This window comes from Mastomys coucha, unplaced genomic scaffold, assembly GCF_008632895.1.
Source record: "Mastomys coucha isolate ucsf_1 unplaced genomic scaffold, UCSF_Mcou_1 pScaffold12, whole genome shotgun sequence".
NCBI lineage: Eukaryota > Metazoa > Chordata > Mammalia > Rodentia > Muridae > Mastomys > Mastomys coucha.
Genome location: NW_022196894.1, coordinates 54,001,706 through 54,012,738, shown reverse-complemented (window position 1 = coordinate 54,012,738; position 11,033 = coordinate 54,001,706). Strand labels below are relative to the sequence as shown.

Here is an 11,033-nt window from a genome sequence, read left to right as displayed (position 1 = left end):
CTTTGTAGACATTGGATATTAGCCCTCTATCAGATATAGGGTTGGTAAAGATCTTTTCCCAATTTGGTAAAACCACCTTCTTAACAGCTGTACTCTTGCGATGATTCAGGAATGGTGCATTCCAGAGCAAAACATCCATTTACCCCATGACGAAAGAGGACAATTTAAATGAATAACCCATAATGAATTTTTAAAAGTTAGATTTTGATTATAGTACCTTATACAATGTGGCTGAAAAATAAAATTCTGCACTTTAAACTGAGATAATGCAAATTTGCTTTTAGAGAATTTCCAAGAAAAGATCAACTTAGAGATAATGTATTGTTTTCCGAGATCAGGCAGATGAATAAAGTCCAGTTAAATCCAATAGAAAAAAATAAAGTATTAAAAAGATTTATCTTTAGCACCACATGGGGAAATAGTTGTCTCTTTTCATAATAGGCCTTTCTAATAATAAACCCATGGTGAACTGGTTAAAAGATGGTATGCATTTATTAAGAACTTACTCATTTATTCAGAAGTTGATACCTGTTCTGTCAATAGCTTTACATACCTTTTTTAAAAATTTACTTCAATTCTGCTAAATTTTATGTCTTAAAAGAAAAATCAACTGATCCTAGGTTTCTAATTTTTTAATGAAGAAATTTGGATTTATCTTGAAGATTTAAAGCCAAATACTTACCTCATACTGGACATTGTTCTAGAAAAATAACTACAAAAGTGGCGTTAGATAAAGAGAAAAAAAAAAACCTATCACAGCCTTTTCAGACTTTGTGAATATCAAACCATTTCACATTCATTAATTTATTATGTTTCTAAGTTCAAAAGAACACGGAAGAAAAAAGAAATACAAGGCCCTTAGGATCTTTAACTCATGGGACTTTATTTAGGTGGAGTATGAAGGAAGACAGGTCACACACACACACACACACACACACACACACACACACAACCTTAACAGTGATGCTAAATCCAAATACCCAAGCTTTTGGTGCCTGTAGTTAATATATGAGCTACCCAGGAAGCTAAAGCAGAAGGACCCTTTGTTTCCTGTGTTCAAGGCCAGGCGAACAGATAGTGAAGTGAAGTAACAGCAGTTCACATGGGGTCTGCTAAAAGAAAACACAGTCTGTCCAATACTCACAGAGAGGACCATTAAATGGCTTCCTCGCTGGCCTCCTGTGGAGATGAGGCCCCACCATGGATCATGTGGGCAACCATAACAAAGGCAGTCGTGGTGGCAAAGCACAAGTCTTCAGGACACAGTTGTTACACATCGAAGCTCACATACTTAAGAATTAGATAGCTATGATGCTTGGCCTCTCTTTAAAAAAGGTAGGGAAGTTTTTATAGGGAATTACAGGAGCAAACCACTAGGAGTTCCAATTGTAGACCAAAAGATTCCCTCTAAAGTGGTGGCCAGCCATAAGACACGGGCTTCTCAGCCAGTTTGCTCTGTGTCACATTCTGGACCTGCATTGACTAGCTACCTAGCCTTGAGACATGAACTTAAGCTTTGATTTCGTTCTGGATACGAGCAGAGGTTCTCAACCTCCCTAATGCTGCAACCCTTTAATACAGTTCCTCACTCAGTGATAACCACAACTATAAAATTATTGCCTTGCTCCTTCAAAGCTGCAATTTTGCTATTGTTATGAGTTGTAATGCCAATGTCTAGTTGACATGCCGAATACCTGGTATTTATTTCCCTATGAAAAGAGTCCTTCAACCCTGAAAGGGGTCACACACACAGGTTGAGAACTGCTGAGTAAGGATTCAAACACTGCTGTCTCTTGGGAGTTTGCCCATCCTCATTGCTGACAGCTGTTTGCCTCTTGCTAATTGTCTAAGGGTTCTATCAGGGAAGGGGGGCTTCACGTGGTCTCCACAGCCTCTCTGTGTTGCTCCCTTCTGTTGTTCTTCCTGCCTCCTCCCCACTAGCTTTCTTCCAACCCAAGCTCCACTTTTAGCTACTTTCACCAACAAATCCAAAACCACCTTCTTGTGATGTTTGCCTCCAGGGGAATAAGGAGTGACAACCTCCACCATTTCAAACTTTATGGCACTTCCGCACAAAATGATGTGTGGTTGCCTAGTTACATAGAGATTTTAAAAGGGAAGCTATGAGTCTAAATTGCAATGATAAGAAGAAATACACACTTTTTTTCTTGTCTAGTCAAATATAAAAATTAAGGGAAGACTCAGCAAGATGGCTCAGTCAGGAAAGTACTTGCCACGGAGATGGATGCATCCTCAAATCCCCAGTGTACTGGCTGGTTTTGTGTGTCAACTTGACACAGGCTGGAGTTATCACAGAGAAGGGAGCTTCAGTTGGGGAAGTGCCTCCATGAGATCCAGCTGTGGGACATTTTCTCAATTAGTGATCAAGTGGGGTAGGGCCCCTTGTGGGTGGTGCCATCCCTGGGCTGGTAGTCTTGGGTTCTATAAGAGAGCAGGCTGAGCAAGCCAGGAGAAGCAAGCCAGTAAGAAACATCTCTCCATGGCCTCTGCATCAGCTCCTGCTTCCTGACCTGCTTGAGTTCCAGTCCTGACTTCCTCTGGTGATCAACAGCAAGATGAAAGTAAGCTGAATAAACCCTTTCCTCCCTAACTTGCTTCTTGGTCATTTTGTTTGTGCAGGAATAGAAACCCTGACTAAGACACCCAGGATTCACATTTTAGAGAGAGAGAAATGGTTCTCAGGTCTCATATCATGCGTGCCAACCCTCCAGCCCACATCCATGAAAATTAACTGTAAAAAAATGCTTTTAAAGACAAGCATCAAGATTTGAAGGGCCATTATTAATGTATAAGAGTATAAGCTGAGTTAAACAGTATAGCAAAGAGGCAGCTTCAATATAGACTGCTCCACTTGATGATTAGACCCTGACCACGGGAGTGCCTTGTGCGGCCACACTGTGGCTGCCATCACAGCCACCGATTTTGCTTTGTCCTTCTCAAAAAAAAAAAAAAAAAAAAAAATCTTGGGGCAAAAGAGTGAGAAGAATATGGCTGTTTTTAGTTACTCATTCCTCTGCTAAAATAACTTCTATGAGTTCCTGGCCTCACATCTCAGTGCCAAATATAAAACCAAACTAAAATCACACAACCACTCTTTGGCCAAGTTTTTTTTCATACTAGACACTAAGATCTTGCATAAACCAACACTGCAGTAGAAATATAACAACCCAACCCTTGTTAGCAGCTGTGACAAACCTCAGACACATGAAGGACGTCAAGACTAAGGCCACTTCTATGAGAAGCTGATAAAAATGTATAAGGCATGCACACTCTATACTAGGACCTAGGCAATCTGCTGTGTATCATTTATCCAGTTCACAACACTTCTGGAAGACGAGAGAAGTTAAATAAACACCTTACTTCAAACCCACAGTAAGCAGGGGTGTCCAATGTGAATCCAAGTCTGTTTGACTCAGAAGTCTTTATTCTATCTGCTGCCTCTCAAGTAAAGGGTAAACCTTCTTAGGACATAGGAGTCACCACTCTGGCCCAGGGCTCCTTTTGGGATGCAGCATCTGATGGGACTCAGCACTAGTCCCGGAATCAATCCACAAGATGGTGCCTGGAAGTGCCCCCAAGAGGCCCGCAGCTGCACAAAATATGCTCCTTGAGAAACGAGTACAACTATAAGAATTAAAACTCTTTTTTTTACCAAACCCACCGGGTTCCTAACACCGGGCTGGAAGGCGAGCTCTTCAGTCAGCATTTGCAGTGGTTTTTGAGTAAGGAGACATTTTTCCATATGTTATTTGAGCCAGCAAGGTAAAGCTGTTTGCCTTACAATGCTACCCAGTTGATGATGGCTTGTCACTCTTCTCTCTTCTTTCTCTCCACCTCTCTCTCATTCACTCTCTTTCCCTCTCTCTCTTCCTCCCCTCCCCTTCTCTCTAGCATATTGGCAAAAATGATTAGCAGCTAAACATAAAACTGAGTGGCAAGAGTTGTGCACAGCACAACAGCCTTTGATTCATATTGCTCACTTGGAAACAGTGAGCCTCTGTGACCTCAGAACCAGGCTGATATGGGATATGAGTCAAATAATAAGATGATCTATTCATTAAGCATTCTGTTTTTTGTTTGTATGATTGTTTGTCTTTGTTGTTGCTTTAAAACCATTTCTGTACTCTAGTGAGCACTAGGTAAAATTTTTTACTGCTTCAATCAATCTGCTAAGATCCCACCCCACCCCCTTTTGAGACTCAGTCTAACCATCTAGACCAGGCTGGACTGAAACCCATGGGAATCCTCATGCCTCAGCTTCCTGGTGGCTATAATGAATGGTAGCTACCACACAGCTCTACTTAAATCAGGTTTTACTGAATTTTATTTGAATATAAATTTTAAAATATCAAGAAGAATGTTTAACTTTACTTTGTATGTAAGAGTAGTAAGTGACTTGGAAAAAGCCAGTTAATACTGGCCAGTGACTAGTAAGAGTATCAATCCACATATCATTAACTATTACCCTGAATATTTTTGGAAAACAACAACTTCTCATCTCATAACTGAGATATTATAGTAAACACATCCTTCAACTATTGAAATATGCCAGGCAATGTGGCATAATAGTCCTTGTTTTGAAAATAAAAATAATTTATTTTGTTTGGCTTAAGTCCAGTGCACTGGGAAAAGAAACACTATTATTCTACTACAAAGGAGTAAGTCGGTCCTATAAAAGATGCTTTCTTTGCACAAAGAAATAAAATTTCCTTGCTCTTTCACTCTCAAGGGATTTCAGTTCATCAGTTTATAATCATGAAATCATCACCTGCCCCCAGTATATCTGTGGAAAACTGACCTGCTACTAATGAGCAGAGCAGACAATGGCCTTAGAGGGAATTGGCAGCAGAAAAAAAGACAAAGGAGCCGTGAATGTCAAGACTGCAGCTTGTTGACAGATAGGAGAGTGGTCCCAAAGATTGCTGCCCTAACCCCTGTGCTATGTGAAGTTACACAACAAAGGAAATTTACTTTGCAGGTAGAATTAAGGTTGTTAATTAGCTGGCCTGAACCAAAGACAGCATCCAGACTTGTCTAGATGGGCTCAGTACAATCACACTTTTTCTTAAGTAGAAGAAGCCAGGGTGACTTGCTGTGATAGGACAGCTTGGTCTACTGTGGTCATCTTTAAGGTAGAAGAGGCACGCAGACCATTTGTGAAGCTGGAAAAGGGCAAGAAATTACACTCTGCTCAGCCACCAGACAAGAATGTAATCCAGCCAACACTTTGATTTTACCTCACTAAGACCCAGCCGTCCTTCTGGCCTACAGCTGTAAGATGATGTTTATAATGTTTTAAACCTCCAAGTTTGTGATAACTTATTACAGCAACAGAAAGCTAATGCGTGCTGTCTAACGAACCAGGAATAATGAATGCAAACAGTCAGGCAAGATTCTAAGCAATCAGTCTCATGAACTGAAAAAGATCATTTAATTTAGAACATGAGTCTATTCTGAAGTAATAAAAACAAATGCACAGAGGTTTCTTAGAATAGAGAAATATGACAAAATAGGGCTAGAGAGATGGTTCAGCAGCTAAGAACACGAGCTACTCTTGTAGAGGACTGAAGGAACTCAGCTGTAACTCCAGCTCTAAAAGATCTGAAACTCTCCTTTGGCCTCTGCAAACATATAAAATCATACACACACACACACACACACACACACACACACACACACACACACGCATGCACGCATGTGTGTGCACACACAGGCACACATGCACAGATGTATACACACACCCATGTTTGTGTATGCAACTAAAAATAACAATAAACCTTTAAAAAAAAAAAAGAAACACACAAAGGAGGAACCTTAAATGACAAAGGGAAAAGGATCTTAGATGAAAAGCCCAATGTTGGGAGAGGGAACTTGTAGAATCCACCTCCAGTAGAAAGACAGGGCATCAAGTAGAGGTATGGTTGCCATCCCACAGTCAAAAACTCTGACTCAGAATTGTTCCTGTCCAAAAGAACTGTAGAGATGAAAATGGAAAGAGAAAAGAAGGAAATGAGGTCCAGTGACCAGCCCAACTTGGGATCCAGATCAAGGGGAGATTCCAAGGCCTGATACTATTACTGATGCTATACAGACAGGAGCCTAGCATGGCTGCCTTCCAAGGGGCCTAGTAAGCAGGTGACTGAGACAGAAGCAGATACTTAAATCCAACCAATGGACAGAAGTCAAGGACCCCTGCAGTTGAATTAGGGAAAGGCTGGAAGAAGCTAAGGAGGAGGGCAACCCCTAGGAAGACCAGCAATCTCAACTAACCCGGGGAAAACTGAGATCTCTCAGACACTGAGCTACCAACCAGGCAACATACACCAGCTAATTTGAGGCTCCCAACCCATATACAGCAGAGGACTGTGGGGTCTGGCCTCTATGAGAGAAGATGCACTTAACCTTTGAAAGACTTGAGGCCCCAGGGAATAGGGAGTCCTGGTGGGATATGGGGGTTGTGGGGACATCTTCTTGGAGATGGGGGAGGAGGAATGGGGTGAGGAACTGTTGGAAGGCAGAACAGGAGGGAGATAACACCTGGACTATTAAAAAAAGATTAAAGATTAAAAAAAAAAGAAACATGAAAAGGGACTGGAAATAGTAAAAGCCACAGAAGGGGATGCATACAAGGATTCACTGTCTTTTGAACAAAGGACGCGGAAGCTGTTAGGGACTCACCACACTTGCAACATCATAAGCAAAACCCGTGCAAGCTCAAGCTAAATGGGATCTCAGTGTGAACAGGGGAGTTGGGCACACATTCCCACGCCCCTCTGTGGGGATATTAGCAATTGTTAGCTGCTGGGAGAGGAAGAGCTGCCTTTCTCTGAGAATGTAGCCCCTGGTAAGCTGATCAGACTCCAATGGAAGACCATATTTGGATAGCATGAATTGGACTTGAAAGATTATTTTTTTAAAGACATAAAGTTGGATGGATACAGAAGAGAATTGGATTTGGGAATGGTTCAAGAAGAGGTTGTAAATATGGTCAAAATGTATTTAAAAAATTCAAAAAGCTAATAAAATAAAATGAGTCCCCCTGTTGGTTGTCCAGTGCAGAGTGGTCAGCCTTGAAACTATATATACACAAACAACAAAAACAGATGCAGCAGGTTCTATTTATATACATTTATGTACACACACATATACATTCACATACACTGAATATAATCCAGGCAAAAGAGGCTATCAACTTGAGAATAGGAAGGTACAGAAAGGGTTCATGAGAAAGGAGGAGGGGATGGAGGAGGGAAAGGAGGAGATGATGTAATTCTATTAAATAAAATTTAAAAGCAAGAAATATAAAAAAGAAAAATTATTGAACTATTTTATGTTTTTACTAGAATGTTAGAAAAGAAAAAGGATTGATTTTAAAAAATGCAATCATGTAAAGGGTCTAAAGTTAGAGTTTTGGGAATGCCACATGAAATAGCCTTCTAGGCATTCCGAACCTTTGCCCCTAAGGCTCCTCAAAACACAGGGATTTGTCTATGGTTTCCTCTGAATGGCATAGGTACTGACTTGCCTGCTAATCAAGCTTAATTAAATGACCTCTCAAAATCTAAATAGCTTTGAGACTGTTATATCCTATGCCACAGATATTTGGTAGTGTTCATTCAATGTAAATCATTCTGACTTGACTCATTAGAGAGAAAATGCAGACCCCAGAGGTTGGAGTCTAATCAGTGAACTTTTTCAAAGCATTTTCATGGCATAGAAAAATGATCTTAGTGTTTCTAATGGTTAGCAAGATCCTAGTGCATCCCAGCAGATGACATGACAGAAAGAAAAACAAACAATCAGACAGACAGACAGACAGACAGACAGACAAAACCCTTAGAAGCAAGGATTCCACCTGGGCCCCTAAAAGTCACCTCTAATGACTATCAACTGACCTTAACTATTGTTTAAAAAGTAAATTTTTTGCTTTCTATGTGGGAGAAGCATAGCCAAAGAATGAAATAATTGATAATAATACAAAATGAAACAAACTAGGCCAGATTATGAAGGGGACAATGATTCAGTTTTTATAAGCTTCTCCATGAAACCTCAACCAGGGACATTGACATCCCAGGTACAGCAATCAAAAAACACTCTGGCTATAACCAGGTTAAAGAACTCTTATGCTCTCTCTAAATGTAAATAATATTTTCTGTGGCCTGAAGCTAAGAGACATTAATCCATGGTCACAAAGTTTCTCTATTCTGGTCTCTTTTCTCCCTTCCAGTCACCAGGTAATAGTCCAATGCTGGCCATCAAAATTATTCTTCAATTTGGCCTCCTAGAATTTCTTCAAAGTGATAATGCATTTCCTCAGTTTACCAGACCACACACCCTGCACACACATCTGGGAACTAGATGTTATCTTCCTTATTCTTGGAGACCTTGGTCCTCTGGGAAGATCAAATGTGCTCATCATAGCCATTGGAAAGGTTTGCCGGCAGATACATCTTAATTAGAGGATAATACTTGTCCTTAGCAAATATCCCTCCTTAGAGTTTGAGTACACTTTCATATTGATCTCAGCCTCAGGCCTTTTGCTGCTGAGTGGATCATGGGACAAGGAAGATGGTGGACACTGAGGCCACCAATGGCTCTGCAGCCTTAGTTACTCCTAAGATCGATTAATGAAATACTCTAGGATTTCCTGGAGTAGAAGTGACTGGTTAAAAACTCTAGATCACCCTGCAAATACATTTATGTTACAGCATCTCCAGATGTGGAGTGTTTACCCTTTGTACTATTACCTAGCCTCCGATCTAAAGAACAGGGTTTGAATCATATCTCTGGCTTGGGTAGATTCTGAACTGCATGGATGTTCATTAATAGATAATTGTATAAACCTTGCAAGATTATCATCTGTTAAAAGCTCTCTGACAAATTTCAAGGACAAACTCTTATCATTTCCTTGCAGATGAACAGGAAAGTATTCTTTAGGAAAACCTGTCTGGTCTAAAGAATTTCGGATAATATAAATCTTTTCTAACATGTAGGTTGTCTTATTCTCCCATAAGCTACCTTCTGTACTACAAAGAAAAACACACAGTGGAAATAGCCAGTTAAGTACAGGCCGTGGACAGCCTATCCAATAGGTATTCAACTTTTCTAGATACCAATGATATTCAAAAGAAATAGAAAAGATTTAAGATCTATAATCTAATATAACAACAGACAAGGACTAAAAACAATGTTGTAAGACACATGAGAAATTTTAAGTATCGACTAGGTATTAAATGATATTATAAGATTAATTGTAATAATATAATAAAAGTATAGAATCATTCAAATCTCTCTTATGTTAGAGATTCATACTTAATTTTAAAAACATACTTGATTTTATGTTTAAAATACTCTAAAGAGCAGTATGCATGAACACATAGAACATTAGCACAATGACATGTATTCAGCCTGCATTGTAAGCTATTCATCAACATTCTCTCCCTTGATCTGGGAAACTTATACAATAAAGCACTAGGGACAAAAATAATAAAATAAGATGTCCCCAGTCTGTTTGACCAATTGTCTTTATTAAAACAATGAAAGTTTGAAGTGTTTAAGTTGAAAATTCTCTTGAGTTTTTTACATAACTTTTTACTAATAATTTGATTTCTGCCAATTTAATATTTAAAATTTTCACTAGATATAAAGAAAGCTAACAAATGACCAAATTCTCTATTTAAGTAACAAAATAAAAGGTCTATAAAAATCCAATGTTAATGCTATCACTCACTGTAAAGGGGGAGGTAGATCTGCTCTCTGTGTGAGGGTAAGCCTGTGTGAGGGTAAGCCTGTGTGAGGGTAAGCCTGTGTGAGGGTAAGCCTGTGTGAGGTTGTGTGAGGCTAAGCCTGTGTGAGGGTAAACCTGTGTGAGGGTAAGCCTGTGTGAGGGTAAGCCTGTGTGAGGGTAAGCCTGTGTGAGGGTAAGCCTGTGTGAGGGTAAGCCTGTGTGAGGGTAAGCTTGTGGATTCTGGTCACTACTCACAGTGAAGATTGAATATATGCCAGGGAATATTTGTAAACATTCAAGTTCTTCGTGGAATTTGTTATTATACTTGTCACAACTGTCTAATTCTCAGAGTTCAAGGGTCACAAGCTCTCAGGTTTGCTTTAAAGTGGTTTTCTTAGTAAAATCAAGTTACTCGCTAATTACCAACATTACCTTTAGTTACTTATTAATAATATTATCTCTTGGCTGGCATTAAGGAGCAGCAGAGACTTTTCTAGGGGAAGCAACAGGCAAGAGGACAAAATCAATTCATCTTGTCATTCTCACTACATACTCTAGAGCCAATATAAAGTGCTTAAACACATAAAATCAAACTTCTAAAGTTCAGAGACAGCCTCTTAAGCAACATCTTAGTAGGGAGAAAAAAATGTGAATCTCATCCTGGACTTTCAAAATTCTCACAATGAGTCATCCCTTTCAAAGCATTTAATCCTTTAAAAGGATTTTATTTACATTTTTTTTCACAGAAAAAGCAAGAAAATGGCTCACATCCTGAAACTCTAATTTCACATCATTAAAATATTTTCAAAGAAATACATAATTTTACAATCCAAATAGAGCTTTAATCTCCTTGTTTGAAATAATTAAAATATTTAAAGCGTAATATATTTTCCTTCCAATGATACATCTTATGAAAAGATAACCCAAAATCTACAGTTGTCAACTTCTACCATAAAAAAGGAAAGATGACAAAAGGAAAATTAGTCATATAAACAATGCCACAAGGGCTAACCCCAGTATCTCAACTATTTCTTTCCCTAATGTATTAAATTAGGTGGGGAGGAATTACAAGTTCGATAGCTATTAAGACAATCATTTCTTCGAGCAATAAAAAGCTTTAGTATAAAGAACTTGGGCTCCAGGTTGCAGTTACAAAGGTGATTTGTGTTACCACAAATCCTTGGCTCAGCCCAGGATGTAGAATAAATGTTTCTCATCTTCCATGTTTGGACATCTTAGTACAATTACTTCCATATATATATATATATATATATATATATATATA

The 11,033-nt window shown here is 39.1% G+C and overlaps 1 protein-coding gene across 35 annotated transcripts in view; it reads right to left on the bottom strand.

Annotated features, from left to right (window-relative positions):
• Abi3bp (ABI family member 3 binding protein) overlaps window positions 1-11,033 on the bottom strand; it is a 229,041-nt gene that overhangs the window by 159,810 nt on the left and 58,198 nt on the right. The window lies entirely within an intron of this gene.